The 23628-nt window shown below is 36.8% G+C and overlaps 1 protein-coding gene across 19 annotated transcripts in view; it reads left to right on the top strand.

Moving 5' to 3' along the window:
• The window catches only part of Map2 (microtubule associated protein 2), a 285977-nt gene that overhangs the window by 136449 nt on the left and 125900 nt on the right, over positions 1-23628 (top strand). For 14 of the 19 annotated variants that reach the window (XM_045147533.1, XM_045147531.1, XM_045147532.1 and 11 more), the window contains exon 3: positions 6881-6943. The exons of 1 other annotated variant lie outside the window; for it this stretch is intronic. The gene's annotated coding sequence lies outside the window, so the exon portion shown is untranslated. Of the gene's footprint in view, positions 1-6264; positions 6616-6703; positions 6822-6877; positions 6944-23628 lie in introns of those variants that run through there. 4 more of the 19 variants (XM_045147514.1, XM_045147515.1, XM_045147516.1 and 1 more) reach the window with 4 other exon arrangements.

The raw sequence follows: 23628 nt of genomic DNA, 5'->3' as shown, positions 1-23628 counted from the left end.
AATCCTACAGAAGTGTTGTTTGTGTTCTTTGTCTTTTTTCCTTATTTCATCTCACCCCAACTCCTAGAAAATAGTGGTATCTTAGCCTTTCAAACTTTAATACTGTATATGAATGAGGCTATAACAATATATTTTTTTTCTTTCTGTGTCTGCCTTAATTTATTTCAGCTCCAGGCCCTTCTGGGTTCTGGCAAATAACAAGATCTGGGTTTTTATATTTTTAGGATGGAATAATTTTTAGTGTGCATGTGCTCTGTGTGTGTGTGTGTGTGTGTGTGTGTGTGTGTGTGTGTGTTCATTTTTTGGCAACTGACACAGGTTGTTTCTGTATTTTAACTATTTTAATAATGATTCAATAAACATCAAGTCATTTTTTTACTCAGTTTTGCTTGGTTTTATAGCTCTAGGCATTAGGTTAAGCCGTATGAAATTGCCATCTTACAGGTTAATAGCAATAGAATTTCAGTAAGTGATGTCATTCAGACTGTGCTGTTTCTAACTGTTTTTAATCCATCCATCCCTCCCTCCCTTCCTTCCTTCCTTCCTTCCTTCCTTCTTTCCTTTCTTTCTTTCTTTCTCTCTCTCTCTCTTTCTTCCATCCTTCCTTCTTATTTTACCTGTTTAATCATATGTTCTTTGGTATAGAAAAAATCTGGTATAAATAAAGTAATACAATATTTAGCGAATTTGGTATAGCAATATTTATTTTATTTTTTAAATATTTTATTTATTTATTTATTTATTTATTTATTTATTTATTTATTTGAGAGAAAGAGGCAGGAGAGTGAGAAAAAACAATGATCACACCAGGACCTCCAGCCACTGCAAAAGAACTCCAGACGCATATGTCACCTTGTGCATCTGGCTTATGAGGGTCCTGGGGAATTAAGTCTGGGTCCTTTGGCTTTACAGGCAAGCACCTTAACCACTAAGCAAACTGTCTAGCCCATGGTATTATAGTATTTTTGAAAAATGCACATCAGCCTGTTACATAGAATACTCAAACATGAGAGTATCTGATGAAAGTATATAATTATTTCTATTACTAATTTTTTAAATTACATCTTACAGTATTTGCAATCTTGTTTGTTTGTTTGAGACTAAGTTTTGCTATATAATCCAGGCTGGTCTCCAACTTTCAGCCCTTCTACCTCTGCCTCCTAAGTGTGGGAACTACAGGGATAAGTCACCATACTCAGCTTTATTGTCAATTAAAAGCAATTCCAAAAACAAAGTTCCAAAATATTTTGACCCTGAGGTGGCATTCATTAATTAATATTTTAATCTAACAATTAAAATAGCATTATTTTTTTGATTTTTTTTTTTTTTGAGGTGGGTCTTACTCCAGATCAGGCTGACCTGGAATTCACTAAGTAGTCTCAGGGTATCCTCAAACTCAGGGTGATCCTCCTACCTCAGCTTTGTCCCAAGTGCTGGGATTAAAGGTGTGCACCACCATGCCTGGCTCTGCATATTTTAATAACAACAGAACACAGACAAGTTCTTCCTGGGCACTTAAGAGCCCATGTACCCTTGTTAAATACTTTGTAGAATTCAAAGAAAATGGGCAACACATCTCCATTTTAAATATATTTAAATCCTATAATAGATAATTTTAAAAATAGTTATTTCATGATGATGGGTAGTTGATATTATAAAAAGTGACATTCACATAAAAGGCATCACATAGCATAGGGAAAGCAAAGACTTTTGTCCAATTTGGTCCCTTGGTCCAATTTATTCAATAATACAATGTCTCACTGACCCATCCAAGAGACAGTTTTGAGTGTCAGTGTGTTTATAAGTATATTGGTGTCCTAGTAATGCAAATATAACTGCCTTATGGAACAAATAAGGAAGGATGAGGGAGATAATAAGAAATAAACATAGCAGAAAAGAAAACTGGAGGACCTTAGATGTAGCTCAGTTGAAAGAATACTTTCTCTGATCAAATAAAGCCCTGCATTGGATCAACAACACTATATAAAGCTGGTGTGGTGGTTTATGCCTCTAATCTCAGTGTATAGGAAGTGGAGGCAGGATCAGATATTTAAGTCCATCCTCAGCTTCATAGTAATTATAGGCCAGCCTGTGCTACATGAGACACTGTCCCAAAAATAAACAAAAGAAAATAAAAAAACATATATAGTATTATATGTACTATTGAAAATGGGAAAAATATGGCAAGTCATGGGCAGGGATTGATTGAAGTTTTTCATTAAGGACATAATAGGAGGAACATGAAATAAGCAAAGACCCTTGGAAGCATAGGGAGATGCCTCATGAAGCCATTACCTTCTTGTTGCTTAGACAAAACACCCCAATAAAGGCAGCTTATGAAAGGAAAACATGTATTTCTGGATCACAGTTTTGACAGGAAATTTCATCATAGTGGAGAAAGCATGGCAGAGAAGGCAACTGGCTCACATCTTCATACACCAGTAGTAGGCCAGGAGCAGCAAGAATGAGCTAGCTATGATCAGCAGTGGGCTAGACTAACTGACATCAAGATCCAGTGACACACCTTCAATAGGCTACACAACCTTCCAACATTGCTGTCAGCTGGGGACCAAATTCAAAACCCAAGTGGTCATAAGGAACATTTTACAATCAAACCACTACAACACTCCCTTATAATTTTCTGGAGAGTTGTTTTCTTTCTGAGACAGGGTCTTACGCTTTGCCTCAGGCTGTTCTGGAACTCATTGTGTAATCAAGCCTGACCTTGAACTTATAGCAGTCCTCTTGAAGAGCTTCAGCCTTTTCAGGGCTGAAACAACAGATGTAAGCCACCATGCCAGGTTCATTCATAGAGAGTGTCAAGAGCAATGCACAAATAGACCAATTCATTTTGAAAATAAAGGCATAAGAGCTAGAGAATTGAACAAATTGGATCTAGGAATGTAGTTAAACATGTTTCATGAAACTTGGATGAAGAAGGGATAACCTAGGGGCATCATCATGGTGTCTCATCCAAGTGAAAAAAGGTATGAAATCAGGTTTCTGTTTATGCCTCTTTTCCCTGTACTGAATGAGGGAGGTTCCTTGGGCAGGAAATGTGATTCCCTTTGTTTCCCCCTCCTAGAACTATGGAATGTCTGAAACATATTGCTTGGCTAAAAAAAAAAAAAAAAAAAAAAGATGCTAAACACAGGTCTAAAGTGGCTCGTAGATGTAAATATGAAAAATGTAAAAAAATAGCAGAAGTTTCTCAGTTGTCTGCAATCTTTTATTCTTGGACTGTGACACAATTAGGCATTAGGTATATGTGTATATGTAATACTTGCTCAATAGGTGGGATAAATAGAGAGGAAGGCAAGAAGTTAATATACCATATCATTCTCTTTTTAAGAGTTTTCTAATTAATTTTCTTTATTTATTGAGGTGGGAGTGGTTAGATAGAGAAAGAGAGAGAGAATAGCACACCAGGGTCTTCAACCACTGCGAACAATCTCCAGACACATGAGCCACCTTGTGCATATCTGACTTACATGGGTACTGGGGAATCAAGCCTGAGTCCTTTGGCTCTTCAGGCAAGTACCTTAACTCCTAAGCCATTTCTCCAGCCCTAACTCATTCTCTTTACTGAACCAGATATCCCCAAATATTATATCATTTCCAGAAAGTATTACATGTTTTTAAAAGTTCTGCTATTTTATCAGAGTAACAAGGACTATTAAGTGTGATTTTTAATACCTTGAGACCATGTGATGTATATTTAAAGAAATTGAATAATATGAGCTATTATGTGTTCAGAAGTGAATTGATGACAATATACTGAAATGAAATATTCACCTTGAAATCATTTCCAAAATCACTGAAGGAAAATGGACTTTTAGAAGATGCCATATTTTTAAAAGATACTTTTTGGTAGTGGCAATGTGAGCAATATTTATCAGTGGGAAGGATTCACTAAGACAAAAATGTCTTACAATAGCCATGGCAGTTCTTTATATTTAATAATATTTATTCATTTTACAGCTGAAGTGCAGAAATAAAAAAGCATGGTGGTAATAATCACCAATATATTTTAGACAGTCAAAAATGTTATTTGACCTTCTATGGATGAGTTAACCAATAATCAATGAATCACAAGAATTAAAGAACTGAATGTTGAAAGAAAAAAATGATGGGGGAGCTGTAGGGAGAATGACTGGAGATTGAACACATAATCTCAAGCATGCTAAGCACATGTTCTACCACTGAGCTAGACCCTATCCTTGAAAGAAAACCTTTGAAAAGCAATTTTAAAAATCAAAGTTAAGGGGCTGGAGAGATGGCTTTGCAGTTAAGGCACTTGCCTGCAAAGCTAAAGGACCCAGGTTTGATTCCCCATTATCCACCTAAGCCAGATGCACAAGCTGGCACATGTGTCTGGAGTTCATTTGCAGTAGGTAGAGGCCCTGGTGACCACATTCTGTCTCCTCTCTCTCATTCTCCTTCCCTCTCTCTCTCTCTCTCTCTCTCTCTCTCTCTCTCTCTCTGCTTGCAAATAAATAAATAAAAATTAAAATTAAAAATCAAAGTTAAAATCCTAGATATAATTTTTATCAATTTAAAAGGATTTTAGTAAACATGGAGCCCTCCAGTGATTGATCTGAGTGATTCATCCCCTGTTCTTCACAGACTCTCAGTTTCCCAGCTGTTTTGTTTTGGACGGTCTCTGGGGTCCAAAGCCATGAACATCCTGAGGAGCTGACTCAGTTTCACTGTCCAATTTCATGCTTGCATTAACAGCACTAGTGATAGTGCGGAGCCTAGGACATGGTAATTCAAGTCCAAGCCCAACAAGATAGGTTCACAAAAGGGCCATCAGGCTTGATCCATCCAAAAGGAAAAACAAGCTATTGACATAATGACCCCAGCTTTCCTAAGCCTCAAATACAGGACTATACACAGACTAACCACAGCTAGTTCTCAGGATTATGGCAGTGCGTTTTAAAAAGTAGTATGGCTGCTTTGGCAAATGAAAGGCTGCCCAGTCAAAGACAAAAGATGTTACTGGAATTGGCTTTCCCTGCAGGCAGCATGAGAGGCAAGAAGCCTCTTCTGTGAGACAAAGGGTGGTGAGCTGAGTCACGAAGCCAGGCTATTGCCTGTGTGTAGGATCTAGCTTAAACCCTCTGAACCTCATCTTCCCCACTTCTAAAATAAAAGGGGTGGGCAAGGTTGAGTGACCTCTCAGAATATGGACCTCACTGATCACATAGAAAAGAATCAAAATTGGAATGTGGAATCAAAATTAGCTGGTGATCATAAAATGAACGACTGTGTCAGAAGGAAAATGAAAATCCATTTTAATGAATCCCAAATTACAGTATAAAACTCATGCAGTTTCCTCAAAAGGAAAAAATGAAGTGTATTGCTTTGCCCCCAAATTTCCCTACAGTAGTCGAGTCCTCTCTTCTTTATCATCACCTTGTTTTTCTTTTTTTGCCTCCTTACATTTGTTTCCTGTAACCATGGTGATGCTTCCACCCAGCAGCCTTCTTTGCAGCTGGCCCTTTTGTACATATCAAATTTTACTCCACTTATTGTTACAAAGTGCAAGCAATGCTGTAGCAATTTATTTATTAACACGTTCTCCAGAAAATAAGTGCCAAGATATTCTACAGTTAACCTCCCAACATAAAAGATAGTGTAAATGCAATATTTAACTGTAAGTTTCAGTTGCTAACAGGAAGGGAACGCTGATTATATGCCAAGCATTCACCTCCCTGAATTGAATCTCAGGAATAGCAAAGCCCCAAGACTCAGCGTGGCCACCTCTTTTGTATGGAACTAAAATAAAACAATTGCCTACAGATACCTCACATCAACTCTTGGTTCTCTAATTTCTTATTTATTTATTTTTTTTTTTGTCATTGCTTTCTCCCTTGTATGGAAATCAGTGCCAAGTGTGTAATCATCATAGTTACAAAGGCACTGAATGTTTTGTAGGAGGTGTGTGTGTGTGTGTGTGTGTGTGTAAATAAACAGGCAAATGCAATAGTTTTAAAATATTGCATTTCTCTGTCAATAACAAAACATAAGGATCTTTGATCTTCTTTATGCAAATAATAATAATTCTCATGTCATTTTGTCGTGGCTAGTTTGTGTATACTATATGCCTGAAAATGATCTATGATCTCTGTTAAGCAGTGGTGTGTGTGTGTGTGTGTGTGTGTGTGTGTGTGTGTGTGTGTAACACAAAGGAGACCAGATGATGGCATTCATAGGCTTATAGACTCTACTCCTGGGGACACACTTGGATGGAGGCAATTAAAATGCCTGTCAGGCATTTGGTACCAGAAGCCCCCTGTGGCAAAGCCTGGGCTGCATCCTATTGTCAGTGAATGATGGCGGCGGAGCTGAGTGGCTTGTCATCATTCTCGAAAATTCTGAAGCTAGTGAGCTCTCTCTCCCTCTCCCACTCGCCTTATTTTCCTTTCCGCCACTGCGGGGACTTTTTCTAATTTGCAGCTTCCCTTCCGACACACACAGACAAGCTGGTGGCTTGCAGACTGCGTCTGTCTGGAGCGAGAGAGGCACAGCGCGGAGGGGGTGCCCTGGAGGTGGATTCTCTAGCAGTTCTCACGGACTGTAGACGTGGGGGGCATTGCTGCCGATGAGCTGGTAATGCTTTGGGGCTTCTACCTTTTATCTTGATTTATTTTTTTTTTTTGATCCATTTTCCAAAAAAAATCTGTTTTATGTGATCTTGGATTACAATGCTTTGAAATTCATTACTGAACCTAAATATTCAAGCACTGCATTTTTCCTACTGCATATTTCAAGGCGTAGCTTTATTATCTGGATATAACGAATGAATTTACTTATTGGTGAGTTACAGTTTTCACCTATGTACGTGTGCTTTTGTGTTTTTCTTTTGTTTCAGTAGATTCTTCAGCTTGGCTAGCAGAGGAAGCATTGATTGGGAACTACTCACTCAGAAAATCAAAAGGTACTGTATGTTTTACTTGGATATTTAAGTGAGGGAAAGTCAAGGGAGAATTAAAATGGCTTTATTTGGATTTATCTCTTTATGATTTGTCTTTTATCCTTAAGCCTATGTTAGTCATTGTCTTATAGCATGGCAGGATTTCTTATGCGGATAATACCAGCCATAGAGGCTATTTTGACTAGAAAGGTGTCTTAAAGAAAACTGTTTTTGCCAGTGTTGCAAATGATTAGCAAATATAAGCACGTCATTTGAATTTATCATTATAGTAGCTTAAAACTCTGAAATTGTCACAATGAAGTTGCATTTATTTAAGCTTAAGAGAAATATGTCAAGTCAAGTAATGATTATATTTGGTTTCTTATAGATATAAATGATTTGGAAAACAAAATAAAAAAGGGGGGGGGTTGAGTGAGATGGCTGGCCCTTCCCAAATGGAATGAGACACTGAAACCCAGGAATGACTCAGTGTTGTTTAGTTTTCTGAATAAAATATTGTAATTTCTTCAGTGATGTTTCAAATTTTGATAGCAGGTATGTTGAGCGATTGAGTTTGTTAGCTCTTAAACGACCTGATGTTACACAGGCTTTATTCTGACTGAAAGCCTGTGATCCTTCATTTTGCCATGAAAGCATTTGAATCCATTGATCCTGGGCCTTATGCCTCCCATGAAAAATATTAATTTTTGAACCTAGTATGAGGATATATATTGATTTGAAAGTTGCAGTTATGGGCATTGTCTTGTCTTTAATTCTTTGACGTTAACTTTAACATGCATGCATGCCCATGAATCCTATAATAGTTACGTGCCTTTTAAAAAAATGGAAGACATTTTCTTCCTTGCTGGGAAGAAGATCAATACCCACCCCTTAAATCATCCCTTGGCACCCACACAGCCTTGCCCTTAAGATGATCATTCTAAATATTTCATACAGAAGGTTTCAGTTCTTTTTTCAAAATATACTTTAAGAATTGTCAATGGTCAACTACCATGAGTATGAAACACTGTAAGTATATAAATGTACATCTGTGATTATGAATATTTGAAGCAGCTGAAGGAGACTCATGCATTGTCCTTGGTTAATTTTCTCTGCAATGTGTAATCATGAGAACCTTAATTTATGCACTCCATGAGCTTTGCTGAAGAGCCTTGCTTCTGTGGGTAGTCACTGTGCAGGGGAAGGAAGGGACAGATGACACTGTCCGCAGCCTTCCAGAGCGTAGGCAGCATCACATATGATTTCTGAACAGCAGAATGAATTTTGTTTAAATAAATCAGCATGCTCTCAGAAAGAAACTACATTATTTCAGATATTGCACACATTCCAGTGGATGGGTCTTACACATAGATGAAATGATACTCCCTTGTTTTTTAGAAGTTATTCAGCAAAAAACATATGAAATCTTCCCAAAAAAAAAACAATTACCATTCCTCCTGGATACTATAAAACCCTAGAGGTCATTTTTTTAAAGGTTTGAGAGTAAATGAAACTATTTTATGTTTGCTTAAATTTTGGCATTTTTTTTCTCATCTAACCAAATTGATATAGCATATATTTCAAAGCCTGTTTCCTAATCATCAGATTCACTCAATGACTTGTTATATTAATTTTGAGCTTGAGTTATTTGTGCTAATTGGAAAAGGGTGAAGTTATTATTAATATTCTGAAGGCAAAGACTGCAATATATTGCCAACAAGAACGCGTCATCTTTGTTACGATTCATCTGGACTTTAGAAAAGTGTCATATGACCTCACCAAGAAGCTCTGTTGTCTACATTTACCAGGACCATTTTGAAATTCATGAACATTGTACAATAAAAAAGCCACTTGTAAAAATAGTCTGTTAAGGAGTGAAGACCAGGTAGACTTTGACTACTGGTCTTTATCAGGTGTCTATACCTTGGTGTTACTAGTCAAAATTTTCTCGGCACTAGTTAATTCCTTTACTTATTTTTCTTCTGCTCATGTATTTAACATATAAACTAGTACCCAGGCTACAATAATCCAACAATAATTATTTTACCTAGTGGATAAATGCATTCATCAACATTTTCCCTCTTTTTATGTTTTCTCATGAGATGACATACTGAAAATAGACATTTGATATTCTTATTGCTGCTTAGTTAACAAAATGGGTATTATATGTCCCTAGTTATTAATTATTAAATAGGTAATATTGAGTAGAATAGCAGAAGTATGTGTAAAAATTTTCCAGGTTAAAAAAATGTGCTTTCATTAGCTGGAGAAGAAAAGTCCAATTGCAGCCCAGGCTTTGGTTATAGACATCTTCTATACATCATTCCCTGGCTCCATGCTGATCCTCAAGTCTCTGCCAAACTTCTACTGCAGCAGAGGGGAGGAGGATTTGATCTCTCTCGCTTTGTCTGAAAATGACATACAAGAAATGATGTCACACTTTTCAGAGCATAATGAGAAGCAGAGTACTTAAGAAGAGATAAATAAGGTGAATGTGGTGTTGCATACCTGTAATTCTAGTACTCAGGAGGCTGAGGCAGGAGAATCTCCAGTTGTAGGCCATTGGAATATCTACTGCATTCTAGGCCAGTCTGGGCCACATAGCAAGAACCAGTCTCAAGAACAAAACAATAATAAAAAGTACATACATATTCATTCTATAAAAAATTTAAAATAAACTTCTATTATCATAATAATTTTTGAGAATACCAATTATTGAGGATATTGGCTTCTGTTATGCAAATTTTTAATTTTTTAATTTGAGGGTTTTTTTGCTTATGTGGGGGTGTTAGTGGGGTGTGTGGTGTATGCACATGTATGAGCCCTTATGGCATACTGTATGCTCTTCTGCCGCAAGGGCTGCCTGCTTGAAGAGGCCAAAGTGGAACCTTGGGAGAACTATTCCATAGCTCTTCCACCTGGGCTTAGTTTTGAGCCACAGTCTCCTTTTACTGATTCCAGAGCTATTTGAAGGCTGTTCTATCTTTGCTCCCCAGAGGTACTGGGGTTACTGGTGTATGTGACCACACCCAACCATTTTATATGGAATTTGGAGTTTTGAACTTAGGTAATCTTAGGTCCCCTCAGGCCCTCATGCTTCTGCAGGAAGCCCACTTAACTGCTGAGTCATCTCTCCAGTCTTACAAGTCTTTTTAGCTTCTACTTGCCAATGTCCTAAGCTGTGGTCAGCCAATTTAATTCTCCTTGTAATCCTGGGAGGTAGTAGGTATGGTCTACATTTTACAGATAAGTGGACTGGGCTCCAAGTGGACATTAACCCAAGTCTGACCCCATACCCTCATATAAGCTCCTAAATATGACATTTTTCTAGAAATTATTTGACACATAGTTGTTTTCTTAATATTTTTTTCTCATGTTCTACAGTGTTGTTAAAATGGATTTTAATACTTAAGTTCTCATTTATGCAATATATATTTAATATGTTCTCAATTATATTTATAATAACTTGGAGACTATCCTTCAAAAGGAAAGTAGATAAATCAAGAAGGATTTTTGAAATGGATGCATAAAGCATTTTCTTGTTATTACCATGTGTTCCTATTATTAAATTTCATAATATATATGAAAATGTTAGAGAATTCAAGAACTACATACTATAACTATTATAATATTTTGTAATGATTTTTACACTAAAATAAAGGCATATTTAGGTGGTATGTCAATAAATTTTATTTAAAAGTGGGGATAATGTCATAAAAATTGGGAAAATACTACATCCAAATTCTAGGGCAATTAACTCATAAACCCCATGCCGGGATTATAAACCTGTACTTGCAAATGAGTAGATTCTACAGAGTACTTCCAGAGCTCAGCTGAGTGCAGCTGGGTAGCAAAAGGAAGCCGCAGCAGACCTCCTGGCACCCCATATCAGACATTCTTCAAGGCCTTCATGGGGTAGACTTTATGCAGGATGAGGCATTTGGGTGGAATTTAAGGAAGAATAGAAATAGTCATGAGAGATGCTTTACTGGAGAAGCTTGAAGAAGATCAAACACGGCTGGAGGGATAGCTTAGCGGTTAAGGTGTTTGCCTGCAAGGCCAAAGGACCCAGGTTCGATTCCCCAGGACCCATGTTAGCCAGATGCACAAGGGGACGCACGCGTCTCAAGTTCGTTTGCAGTGGCTGGAGGCCCTGGCGCCCCCATTCTCTCTCTCTCTCTCTCTCTCTCTCTCTCTCTCTCTCTCTCTCTGTCAAATAAATAAATAAATAAAAGAAGATCAAACACCACCAGCCAAGGAAATGAACAAACCTGAAAAGTGCAGAGAGACCTCTTGTTTTCTAGAACAGAAGGAAGATCAAAGGACTTGGAAGAGAAGCCTGGAAGGGCAACATATACCACCAGGCTAGACCATATGAAATGGAGCATAGTCACCCTTAAATTCCAGAATTAAAATTTCCTTCAGGTCAACCTAAAGCATTAGAAAAGGACTTTAAATGTCAAAATTAGTTTTGTTTTCTTTTGGGTGTTGTGGAAGCTCTTGCTGTTATTGTTGATGTTTGTATTAACTGGAAAACTATTTTAGAAGAGGACTATGACCAAGCTGTTTTTGCTCATATGGTTTACTTTAAAACTGTGTGAAAGTAATGGATGAAGTGAGAGAATGTTTTCCCGAGCATCATCTTGGAAAAATAAAGGCCAGAGAGAGCGTTGATTGTAGGTAAGAGAAAATGTTATGAAATGAAAACTATTTCTGAGCTCACATTCCCATCCTGAACGCTAGGAAGAATAAAAAGTTAAATATGACTTAAAGGTAAAGTTTGAATTGGACAGCTAAAGAAATGACTGAGGAAAAAGTAGCTAGCTAAGAACTACTTGGGGAAAGAATTCATCCTCAGTGGTGTCTTGAGTCTCTGAAAGAATGTCTACTATTTAGCAGAGAGCCTCTGATCCCTAAGTGAAAAAGCAAAGGTATGTAAAGAAAGGAAGGTATATGAGTAGGACACGGTGGTTGCACACATGGGTGAATTAGGCTCAGCCAGTAAAGAACATGGTGACTCAGTGCTGAGAGGGGAGGGAGGCCAGGAGGAAGCATATGGTCTTGTTAAGCAAGACAATGAAAGCAGAGCCAGAGAGAAAAACTTGTAGCAACACCCACAATAGAAATATAGAGTAAAATATAGGAACTGACCAAAAAAAGCAAAGATCATATCCAGTATAATAGAAAGCAAAGCTAATACTCAGATTCTCCAGAAAAGTAAAAAAAAAAAAAAAAAGGTATATTCATTATTTATAATACCTTTGTTTTAAACACAATTAATCTACATTTTATAAAACTTTCAAAACTTAGAAGAATTAAGAAATAGTGACCCATAATATTACAACATATCAACAATTACTAATACTTTAAATCCTTTGTCATTCTTTGTTCAACCAATTATATTTAAGACCACATAATCAGGCCCAGGAATATAAATATTAGAGTTTTACCTTTGTCCCACTCAACAGTATATTAAACAATTCTGTTGTTTTCTCACTTGTGTAATTTTCTGTCACATAGGCCTTGGCCATTTTTATTCCCACTATGTCTGTTTTTCATTGTTAACATGGTGCTTCAGCTGAATCCTTTGTCCATGACTCTTACATGATACTTCAAATGATTTTCCATGGATGTTTACTAACAATAGAATCACAATATTCTATATTCTCATATTCCTGGCCAGATAAAATTTGGTGGTTTCAGAATGAGTTTTGACTTTTCTCCAGGAAGGGGAATCTGGGAATATATTAGCACCTGCTCAGCGCCAGCCTATGACAGGCGATTTTATTATATACTGTGACAGCCACTTTCTAAATGAAGGGACAGAGACCCAAAGAGTTGTGTATATTATAATTTTGTATTTGAGTCTGGATCCAAACTAGTCAAATTGTAAGACAGAAACAAGACCTTATAGAGCAAATAAATAAGGCTATGAAAGTATGTTTACCAATCTTGGGATCCAGAAAAGAAATATCAAATGTTGGGCTAGAGAGATGGCTTAGCAGTTAAGGCACTTGCCATTGAAGCCTAAGGATCCAGGTTCGATTCTCCAGGTCCCACATAAGCCAGATGCACAAGGGGGTGCATGCATCTGGAGTTTGTTTGCAGTGGCTAGGGGCCCTGGCATGCCCATTCTCTCTCTCTCTCTCTCTTTCTGTCTCTAATAAAAATCTTAAAAAAAAAAAAAAGAAATATCAAGTGTTGAGGACAAGAAAGCGGTGACAGCAATGAGATTTTGCTGCTTTTTAAAGTAGAAAACCCAAGAGAAGGTAGCTCAGGTAGAGAAGGCTAATGCTTATGTCGGTGGAAAGGAGATATATTCAGTGAATGAGATCCTAATAGAAAGTGGATAATGGATACAGGCAAGGATATGGGGTTGGGTAGAAAATGTGTCTGCTTTATAGACAAGATCAGAAGAAAAGAGTGATAGGTATTTTTCATGTGATAAAGAAATAATTATTTACTTCTAAAGGAGTAAATTATCTGTGGCTTTCAAATGAAACTAATAGATCACTAATCAGGCCATTGTGTAGAAAATAGATCCTAAGAGGGCAGAGTGGGTACTAAAAGATTTAGTGCACAAACTTAAAAGCAGACAATGGACTGGGCTGCTGTGGAATGCAGGTTAGAATCAGTAGTAGAATCAGTGGAAAAGGGGCCTGAAGTTCTGCATGTAGGCAAGCCCCCAGGTCCACTGAAGCCAGTGGACTATGCTTTGATTAGTAAGAAATTAGAATGTAAATGTACAGGTAAAAAATTTCAAAACCTAGAACTGATTGGAGTCATTATTGCAAACAAATCCAGTACAAGGAGTCCTTGTGCAGGAAGTCCACATTTTCTTAATACCCTCTGAGAGTGAGAGAGAATTGCCTCTCTTTAGTCATGAGCTTTTTCAATTACTGTTGGGTTTTTTTTTTGTGAAAGATTCATGAAACCAGCCCTAATGAGCTGTTGGCATTTCATTCTTTCTGCCCATGCTCTGTGCTTATTATGCTATATAATAAATTCTGTGGTTCAGGTTTGGAGATGTGATTTTATATAACCTTGGGCTGTTTCTTAGCTCCAATTGTTTCCTGTATCTTAAGTTATTTTAACCTTTTCTCTGACTGGATATTCAGCACATACTGCCCTGATAAACTCTGTGGTTCCTCGGCCCCTGCTATCCATAACACTTTCTTTGAGTAACTGACTGGCTTCAATTAGAGTCATCAAGAACTAGTAAGGATAATCTCAAATTAAAGGATAATGTTTCTTTTCTTTTCTTTTTTTTCCTTCTCCAATAAACATTATTTCTCTTTGGCAGACTGTTTTGTTTGGTGACATGACCTTCAGTGCTTTGCCGGGCTCATCAGAGCTCTGTAGGGAGATGTATGTGTGTGTGGACAGCTGAGTGTTCCAGGAGGATCAGTATCCATAAGAACCTTGGGCACGCCGCTGGAAGTGAGCTAGCTTTCTGCCTCTAGTGTGAGGCTATGACTCAGTCTTTCCCTTTAGATGCAGGAATTTGGGATCATTGACTAGTTTGTGCCATTGGACACCATGCCCCAGAGCTGAAAAATACCTAGGAAAATAAGAAGTCAAATTTTTATGGCTTAGGGCATGTGTTAAACATCAATAATGCCTTTTTTAATCCTTTGTTTTGAATGCTTGGCCATGCTGTGACCAAGTATCTAGACTGACCCCTTTCATTTGGTGATTCAGAGAAGCTTAATTGTTTAATAGGCATGGATAGTATCCTTAAAAACTTGAGATTAAAAATTACAGTAAAATACCAAGTTCATTTGAACAGAAGTCAACTTAACTTGATAACATTTTTTTTCATTATTTATTTAATTACTTTATTTATTTGAGAGAGAGAAAGAGGAAGAGAGATACATGGAGAGAGATGAAGGGGGAGGGAGGGAGAGAATGGGTGCCCCAGGGTATATAGCAGCTACTGCAAATAAATTCTATATGTATGTGCTACCTTGTTCATCTCGCTTACACGGGTACTGGAGAATTAAGCCTGGATCCTTATGGTTTGCAGGCAAGTGCATTAGCCACTACTCATGTCTCCAGTCTAATTTATAACATTTCTTCAGGAACACTTAAGAAAGACCTGTGAAAAGAGAAACAGAATATCCAGCTCCATTTGTTATTTACAGAAAGCACTCCTGATCCATATGCCAAGTTGAAGCTTGAATGTGTGTGTTTATAGTCTTTCTATAAGACATATTACTGACCTTCTTTCCATAGTGAAGCTGAAATTGGTAAAATTTTCAGAATTTGAAAGACATGCCCAGGTTACTTTGTCATTCCATTAATAGCTGAGAGTCTTAGGGTGGCATGGTGTCATCTCTGATCTGTCTCATACCAAACTATCCCTTCCTCTCTTCTTCCTTCCTTCCCTCAATAAAAGAAAAATCAGTCTTCCTTTTCTGTGGATTTTATTTGGGCCTGATTCAGATGGTTTAAATTAACCTTTCTTCAGATTTTCTCTTTGTGTTAACAACTCTGGATTAGGACCATTTAAAGTAGCTGGGTATACATTGATCCACATCTGGCAATTGTTAAAATAAAACAAAGCTACTTCACTGAACACATTACAACCAAAGTATAGTTCTTTACAATCAATTGATAGGAACTTGAGAAATGCGATTTCTTGTGGAAAGATCTTGTGTTCTGTTTCCAAGATGAACAATGGTTGTATTTAATTTCTTGCTTATTGTAGAAGGAACGTAGAGACATGAATGACACTTCCCACAGAGTGTCTAAGAGCTTTGTGTTAGCAAAATTTTGATGACAGCTAAAAGTGGATTTGTGATATTTCAAACTCTTAAAAATAAAAGCCCAAGTAGGATGAATATATTTAAAGTCATGGGTAAATACATCTTAAAATAATTAACTTTCCAAGATGACATTGGTATTTGGGGAAATATAGAAGGTAGCAATTAGAAAAAATTAAAAATGATACTGTATGAGTGCATGGAACTGGATAATTCTGTAAAGACTGCTGTACTTTTCCTGTATGGGAAAAAGATATAACCAAAGAGATTTTTTTAAGCATATGTCACATCATTTGGTGTGTGCACACACTTTAAGTCCAGCTCTCTATGTCATGCTCACAAAACACCAAGGATATAGGTTTTGGTTTATAAAATTTTGGAAATAATGTGACCAGTTGAACTCCATTTAGATTTCAAAATGGAGGGAAAAAATAAAAAAGCTTTTGATCCATATTTTAAGTTGCACATGTATGCAGTATTTTTAATATGTTATTTCCCACACCTGACAGAAATTTTTGGATTGAGAGAAGCAGACTTTGTTTTCTTTTTTTTTAATCTATTTTTTATTTATTTATTTGAGAGCGACAGACACAAAGAGAAAGACAAATAGAGGGAGAGAGAGAGAGAATGGGCATGCCAGGGCTTCCAGCCACTGCAAATGAACTCCAGATGCATGCGCCCCCTTGTGCATCTGGCTAACGTGGGACCTGGGGAACCGAGCCTCAAACCGGGGTCCTTAGGCTTCACAGGCAAGCGCTTAACCACTAAGCCATCTCTCCAGCCCTTTGTTTTCTAATTATTCCAAATGATAAAGCCAAAGTTTGAAGACTCCAATGACCTGCCCAGGTCAAGCTTCTAGAAAACCACCATCCAGAGCATGCATTCTTGCTCCCATGCCAAAGACTGCACTTTCAGGTACTTAGTACTGAAAACAAGTAAGTAACTATAGTGTCCTAACTATATCATTTATTTATTTATATGAGAGCTACAGACAGAGAGAGAGAGAAAGAGGCAGATAGATAGAGAGATAATGGGTGCGCCAGGGCCCCCAGCCACCTCAAATGAATGCCAGATGTGTGGGACACCTTGTGCATCTGGCTTATGTGAGTCCTGGGGAATCAAGTCTCAAACTGGGGTCCTTAGGCTTCACAGGCAATTGCTTAACCACTAAGCCATCTCTCCAGCCCTAAATATATAAAATTTTAATAACGCTTTAACTTGATTGCAAAATGAAGAACTCACTAACATCACCATGACCTGCTCTAAATAGATTGCCAAATCATTCCAAAGTACTTCTGCTTGGGTCCAGTGGAGCTATCTAAATGAAAATAAAAAATAATATAGTTATTGCTAAAATTACTTTAAATTTTTCTGTGTGAAAGAAAGGTATCACAAAACTTTAATTTCATTATTTCTAAAAAGCATTTGACAGAGAAATAGATTAATAAGTATCTATTATTTAGTTCTCAGATTGATAAGATTTTAAACAACTGATATAGAACTTGGCAGGAGCTCAGGACAGCAATAGAAATGGTTCAAGTTTCAGAAAACCAAATCTATGAAGAAAAATTTTTGAATGCCGATGTTGTTATTTTTCTGTCATTAGGAAAATTTGAGGAGCTTATGAATAGAAACTGGACACTAAAAGCTATGAATCCTCTTTCTGTCATTGGATGTAGAAATAAGGAGGGTCAAATGGAAAGAGCATGCAAACTTCTGGGGTCACTCCTTTAGGGCTAAGATTGAAGTCAGGTGTCTCCAATGAGGATATTCTTGGTGGTGTTGTCCCTTCTTCCACAGTTCTTTCCACAGTCCTTTACTGTGTGCTTCCTAGTATACCTGGGGTACAGAAATGCTGCCCTCTGCTTGCCCTGCTCTGATCATCATTACCTCACTCATCTCCCAAACAACCTAGTGCCCTCTTCCTCATTGTCCCCATTCTTCCTCATCAATATTCCTCCATCACTTGACTGGCCAATAAATATGGTAGTGACGAGTTACATGTAAATTTAAATTAATAAAAATTAAAAGAATTTTAAAGTTCATTTCATCAGTTACAGTGGCTACACTTCAAGCGCTCAACAAACACACTCTTTTTATATAACGACATATCTGTGTATGCATGTATGTGTATATATACATAGATGTAAAATTTTCCCGTCACCACAGTGGAGAGTGCTGCTTTGGAGTGCACATAGACCCAACCCTCTTGCTCATGAATTTGGGCTCAGCAATGAGCTCTTCTTGTCCTTCACGCACAATCATGTACCTCTAGATGCAATCACTTTCTATATGCAGCTCTGCTATCCTGCATGCTCCTTCTTACATAGTCTCTCTCTATACGCAGCAGTCCTCCTCTTGCTTATTTTTATTACTATAGCTATAACCAAAGGAGCAATAGCTCTTGTGTATTTCGTGAATTTTATGTACCATCTGGATAAAGTTTCTCATTCAATTTGTAAAAGAAAAAATATGATAAAGTTTGCATTTGTAGCTGGGCTTTGTTTTCTTTTTAATCATCATCATCATCATGCTCCTCCTCCTCCTCCATTTCACAGAAAGGGAAACCAAGGTTTCATGAGGGTAGATTTACTTCCCAGATATGAATAGGTAATAACTGCTAGATCTTGAAATCCAGGTCTGGCAGGTTTCAAACCAGAACATATTCTCAAATGTGAGTGTGTTCCTTGGCTAGGGGACATTTCAAAATGCCTCGCAACACTTTTCATTCATACGGCAAGAACTTCCAAACTCTATTGGGTAGATAACTAGGTATATGTTCTCTTTCATATTTTTTATTAATTTTATTTTTTAGTTGGCACACCAGTATTTAGGTATCATTCACACCAGCACTTTAAAAAATAGTTAGGCCCTTAGCTAAATCTCTTCTGGCAGACAACACTATGTAGTAGAGAATTATCAGCCATGACAGGAGTAATTGTATTCAATCTCTTTGTACGAGAATGTCACGTTTTGGGGGTTTTTGGTTTGTTTGTTTGTTTTTCGAGGTAGGGTCTCACTATAGCTCAGGCTGACCTGGAATTCACTATGTACTCTCATGGTGGCTTTGAACTAACAGTGATCCTCCTACCTCTGGCTCCCGAGTGCTGGGATTGAAGGCATGTACCACCACGCCTGGCTAAGAATGTCCAGTTTTAAAGTATAGAGATTTTGCTTTCTGTTATTTCCCAAAGCCTTATAACAATAAGGTAGATATATAATATGTGTGATTACAAAAGAGTTTTGAATTTGATATTTTAAAGTAATACCTGTTCATATTAAAACAAGACATATCAAACAAAACACAAGCAAAGACACCAAATTAAAATTAGTCTCCTTCACCTTTGCCACCAACAATCTCCCATTTTAGTGAAAGCCATTTTTATTTTTGTATGAGACAGGGAGAGTGCACTGGCATACCAGAGCCTCCAGCCACTATAATAGAACTCCAAATGAGTGTGCTACCTTGTACTCATGTGTGATCTTGCATGCTTACATCACCTTGTGCATCTGGCTTATGTTGAACTTGGAGAGTCGAATATGGGTCTTTAGGCTTTGAAGGAAAGTAACTTGACCACTAAACCATCTCTCCAGCCTGTGAGAGCTGTTTTCCTAATTGTTGCCACCAAGAGTTCTGATTACCATTCTACATGTGAGCAGTGAACTTCAGTTTCTTAACATTGGACACTGTCTATTGACTTCCTACAATTAAAGGTACAGTATTTAGCAAACTAAGACCATTCGTCGTCTCCATGTGGTTAGTTACGGTATTTTTATATTAAGAAGGTTTATAATGCTACATCGTGTTCTTACCAACAATTAAGTGATTGTTTTGTTTCTGTTAATTCAGAAAATTAATATATTTTTATATGTAGTATATAAATTTTCTGCTGAAATAAATGTTTATCTGATCACTGAGAAGTAAGTACAGTCTTGTGTCATCTTATTTCCTGCTTTTTAAGTGATATCCAGTGACTTTAAATTCTTTTCAGACTAATTCTTTAATCTAGACTGCCTTTAACACTTTTTTTTTTCAAACAAAGGGGAAGATAGTAAATATTCTCAGGTTTGATAGATGGTTTCCATCACAGTGACTATAGCCTCTGTCATAGCTACAATGTGCTCTGCTAATATAGGCCAAAAGAAAGCGTAGCTAATAAGTAAATGAGTAGGAATGAAACACACATGACAACTACTGGGTCCATGTGCCAGTTTCCTGCCGTCATTCTAGGTTTCATTATCACTCTGTATGCTGTCTATCTCATCATTTCTATTCTCTTTCCTTTCTGATATACCATAATTTCTTTTAAAGATATTAATTTTTATGTGACAAATTTTTGATACATTTTAGTCCTTACCTGTTCCAAATCATATCTTTATGGAGTGCCCACATTTGATTGTCAATTTGGTCAAATGTACAGTTTTGCTCCATTGTATTTTACCAGTGTGTCTTAGGCAAAGAGTTCAATATCAGTCTAGTTCTCACTGTGTGAAAATCCTTGATCCTTTTTCTTCCTAGTAGGTATGAGTAGTTTCATGAAATTTTAAAATGATATGTCCAGATGAAAAATGTATCACGTACTCCTTTGGGCAATTTTAATTGTCTTCTTAGTTCCAACAGACTGTCTTCTGCTTTTCATTGAGTTTTGATTTGTGTTTGTATTTATGTGTATGTGGGTGTATAATGATAGGTGTATGGAGATGTATGTGTGCCTCAGTGGAGGACAGAAGACAGCCTTAAGTTGTTGATCCACTCCTTGCACATTGTGTGAAACAGGGTCCCTTTTGATATTAGCTGCTTGGAAAGGTCAAGGTTGGCCTATGAGCTTCCAAATTATCATAGCTCCATCTCTCTTTGGCATAAGTGTGTTGGGATTATAGATGTGTCCTTTGAGTCAAATCAAAACTCCAGTAAACAAGCTCATAGAGCAAGTGCCTTTAACTATTGAGCCATATCCCCAGCCTCAAATATGAAGAGCAGGCAAGAACCCAGGTGGCATTGATTGTTTTACTATCCCTACCTTTGTTCTATGTTTAGAGATGTTAGGCCTCTTGGATTGGTCTTGTGTCTCATTTTTTTTCACAGATTTTTAATTCAATTTTCTTTGTTCCAGAAGGACTGTTTTCTATTTAATCACCAAATAATCAATTTTTCTTTTAGTCATACGCTTCCTACTTTTGAAATATATTCATGTTATATAACCCATTCAAATTTAAGTTGGGGGATAAGCAAATATGAGTTTTTAGAAAGTCTCTTTTCTTTGATAGTTTTCCATAGTTAATTTTGGACATATATTCACTTTAAGTTATGTAGCACTCTTTTGGATCTGAGATAGATGGTTACCATTGTAATTCTTTATTCTTTAATGAAGTATTTCTTCTATTTCCTCAAATAATGCTAAAATATATTTCTATGACATTGATCTTTAAATTTACTGAAAATTGCATGCATGTAAATAATGCATTTTGAACATTTATCCCATTACCTTCTCTTATCTCCCTCTTTTTAAAAAAAAAATATTTTGTCGTTTTTTGAGATATGGTTTCACTCTAGCTCAGGCTGACTTAGAATTCATTCTGTAGTCTCAGGATAGCCTCAAACTTGTGGTTACCATCCTACCCCTGCTTCTCAAGTGCTGGGATTAAAGGCATGTACACCATGCCCAGCTTCTTATCACCCTCTTAACTCCTCTTTCTCAAGCAGTTCCCATAGTGCTTTCATGCGTATGTTTTGTAACCTACTTAATTTGCTCAGAGTTGCTTGCATGATCATGTGTGTAGGGCTTAATTACTGGACCACAGGCAATATATTAGTATATTTTTTTCTTATAGATCTTGATTTGGAAATTTTTTCATTTTATTAATTCATGTGTCTTAAAATTAATGAAGAACTAGGTGGGCTGGAGGGGTGGCTTAGCAGTTAAGGCACTTGCTGCAAAACCAAAGGACCCAGATTCGATTTATCAGGACCCACGTAAGTCAGACAGATGCACGAGGTGGTGGCACAAGCATCTGGAGTTCATTTGCAGTGGCCAGAGGCCCTGGCATACTCTTTCTCTCTATCTCTACATGTGTGTGTCTCAAATAAATAAATAATATATTTTAGACAACTTGGTTAAAGGTCACAGGTCTGAGATGCTTCCCTTGATGTTGTGCAGATCTGTATCTTCATGTAACTGTGAAGAATGAGTAATGGATTTTAGGTAAGTGTGTAGAGTCATTATGGACAGGCATCTCAGGAGGTCCAAGTAGGTGAAACTGGCCAGTGAGGTTTTGAAAATTCCCGCAATCTCATAGTGTGTTTCCATTTTGCATGGATTTACTTAGATGAAGTTCAGGCAGTTTAGATCTGCTTTTAATAAAGACTAGTTGTTGTTTAAATCCTTAAAGACAAATGCTTCATTTGTCTGCTGAAAATACAATATTAAAGAAGAAGAGTCCCATTGTTATGAATATATTTATTTGTGAGGGGTTGCTGGGGATTGAACTTAAGGCCTTCTGTATGCTAAGTATATGTTTTACCACTGAACTTCATCCCCATACTCTGTATTAAGTAATTTTCTCATGTTTGAAAAGAGAAAAGTAGATTCATGTAACTTAGATTTGGCATAAAAAATAGGAGTTAATTAAGAATATTTATATTAGTAATGAATATTATTTAGTGGTACTAATTAGCTTCCAAAACAAAATATTACAGATTTTATATGGCTTCATTATTTGAAAATTTGTTTTCAGTAAGATTGAGCATTGTGGCACTCATAAACATTAAATTGAAAAAAAAAACTTGGGTAAGAATAAATTGGCTTAATTGTAATAGTTGAAGTATTAAGAAGAAATCAAATGTTGAAAGGAAATTGCCATTCATACCAGATGTTGAGCCCATCATACTGGGAACAATTTATAGATGAAAAAAGAAGTGCTTTTCCTAAATTATTTAACCACATCATCTTTATTGATAGACATTATTTTTAAATAAACTGAAAACATATTAAACAAAGTATGGAATAAATCACTGAGAGTGTATGCTGAGTGATGCATATACAACTCAGTTGGACTAGTGTTTCTCACTTTCTGTATGCAGTTATTACCCTCTACAGCTGAGTGTTTGGAAAGGACATGTCGCCAATCATAGTTAAATGGATCTATTGGCACAGGATAATTTGAAGTCAGAGATTTATACAAAGGAATGTTCATAAAATGTGTTTGTTTTGCATTTTTATGGCTAGTATTAAAGAAAAGGAAATGAAACTATAAACAACTGTGTTCAAACATAAGAATAACTAGATCTCTTTTTATAGCAGTAGTGAAACATATTTGCTGAGAGTGATACTGCTTAACCTACCCAGCCCTGAAACTGAGTTTTAAAAATATACTTTGTAACCTTATGGGAAAAGCATGCCTAAAATCCCAACACAGGAGACAGAGGCAAGAGGCTCTTTAAGTACCAGGCAGACTAATCCTGTCTCAAAACATAATGCATAAAGCAAAACAAGTTTTTTAAAAAGTTGTTTCTTATCTAAACTATACCAGTTCATTGTTACAAAGTCTATCACTTCTACTTCTCACCCCTTCTACCTCTCACCTGTTCTCTCTTCCTGAAAGGATGTATTAGTTTAGACTTCTATCATCTCTGACCCCAAGAAAACATCAGCTTTCTGCCAACTCTACTTTCATAGGAACCATTTAAGCACATGGTAGCTAGATTGATCTTTGCAAAATACAATCTGATAATTGATATTTCTCGACTAAAATATTGAACCTTTTGATTCTTGGCCTAGCATTTATCATAATGGCCAACATCTAAACACTGTTACTGGCCATCTGTGATCTAACCTCTTCATGACTCTAGGCCTATCTTGAGTTGGGGGCTTTGCGACTTCTACATTTTTTTGGAGGGGGTTATTAGATACCTTCTTTCTTTTCTTTAATTTTTTGTTATGAATT

Source organism: Jaculus jaculus, chromosome 4 (genome assembly GCF_020740685.1).
Source record: "Jaculus jaculus isolate mJacJac1 chromosome 4, mJacJac1.mat.Y.cur, whole genome shotgun sequence".
NCBI lineage: Eukaryota > Metazoa > Chordata > Mammalia > Rodentia > Dipodidae > Jaculus > Jaculus jaculus.
Note: the sequence above shows the minus strand (reverse complement) of the source record. Positions and strands in the feature narration are given on the sequence as shown.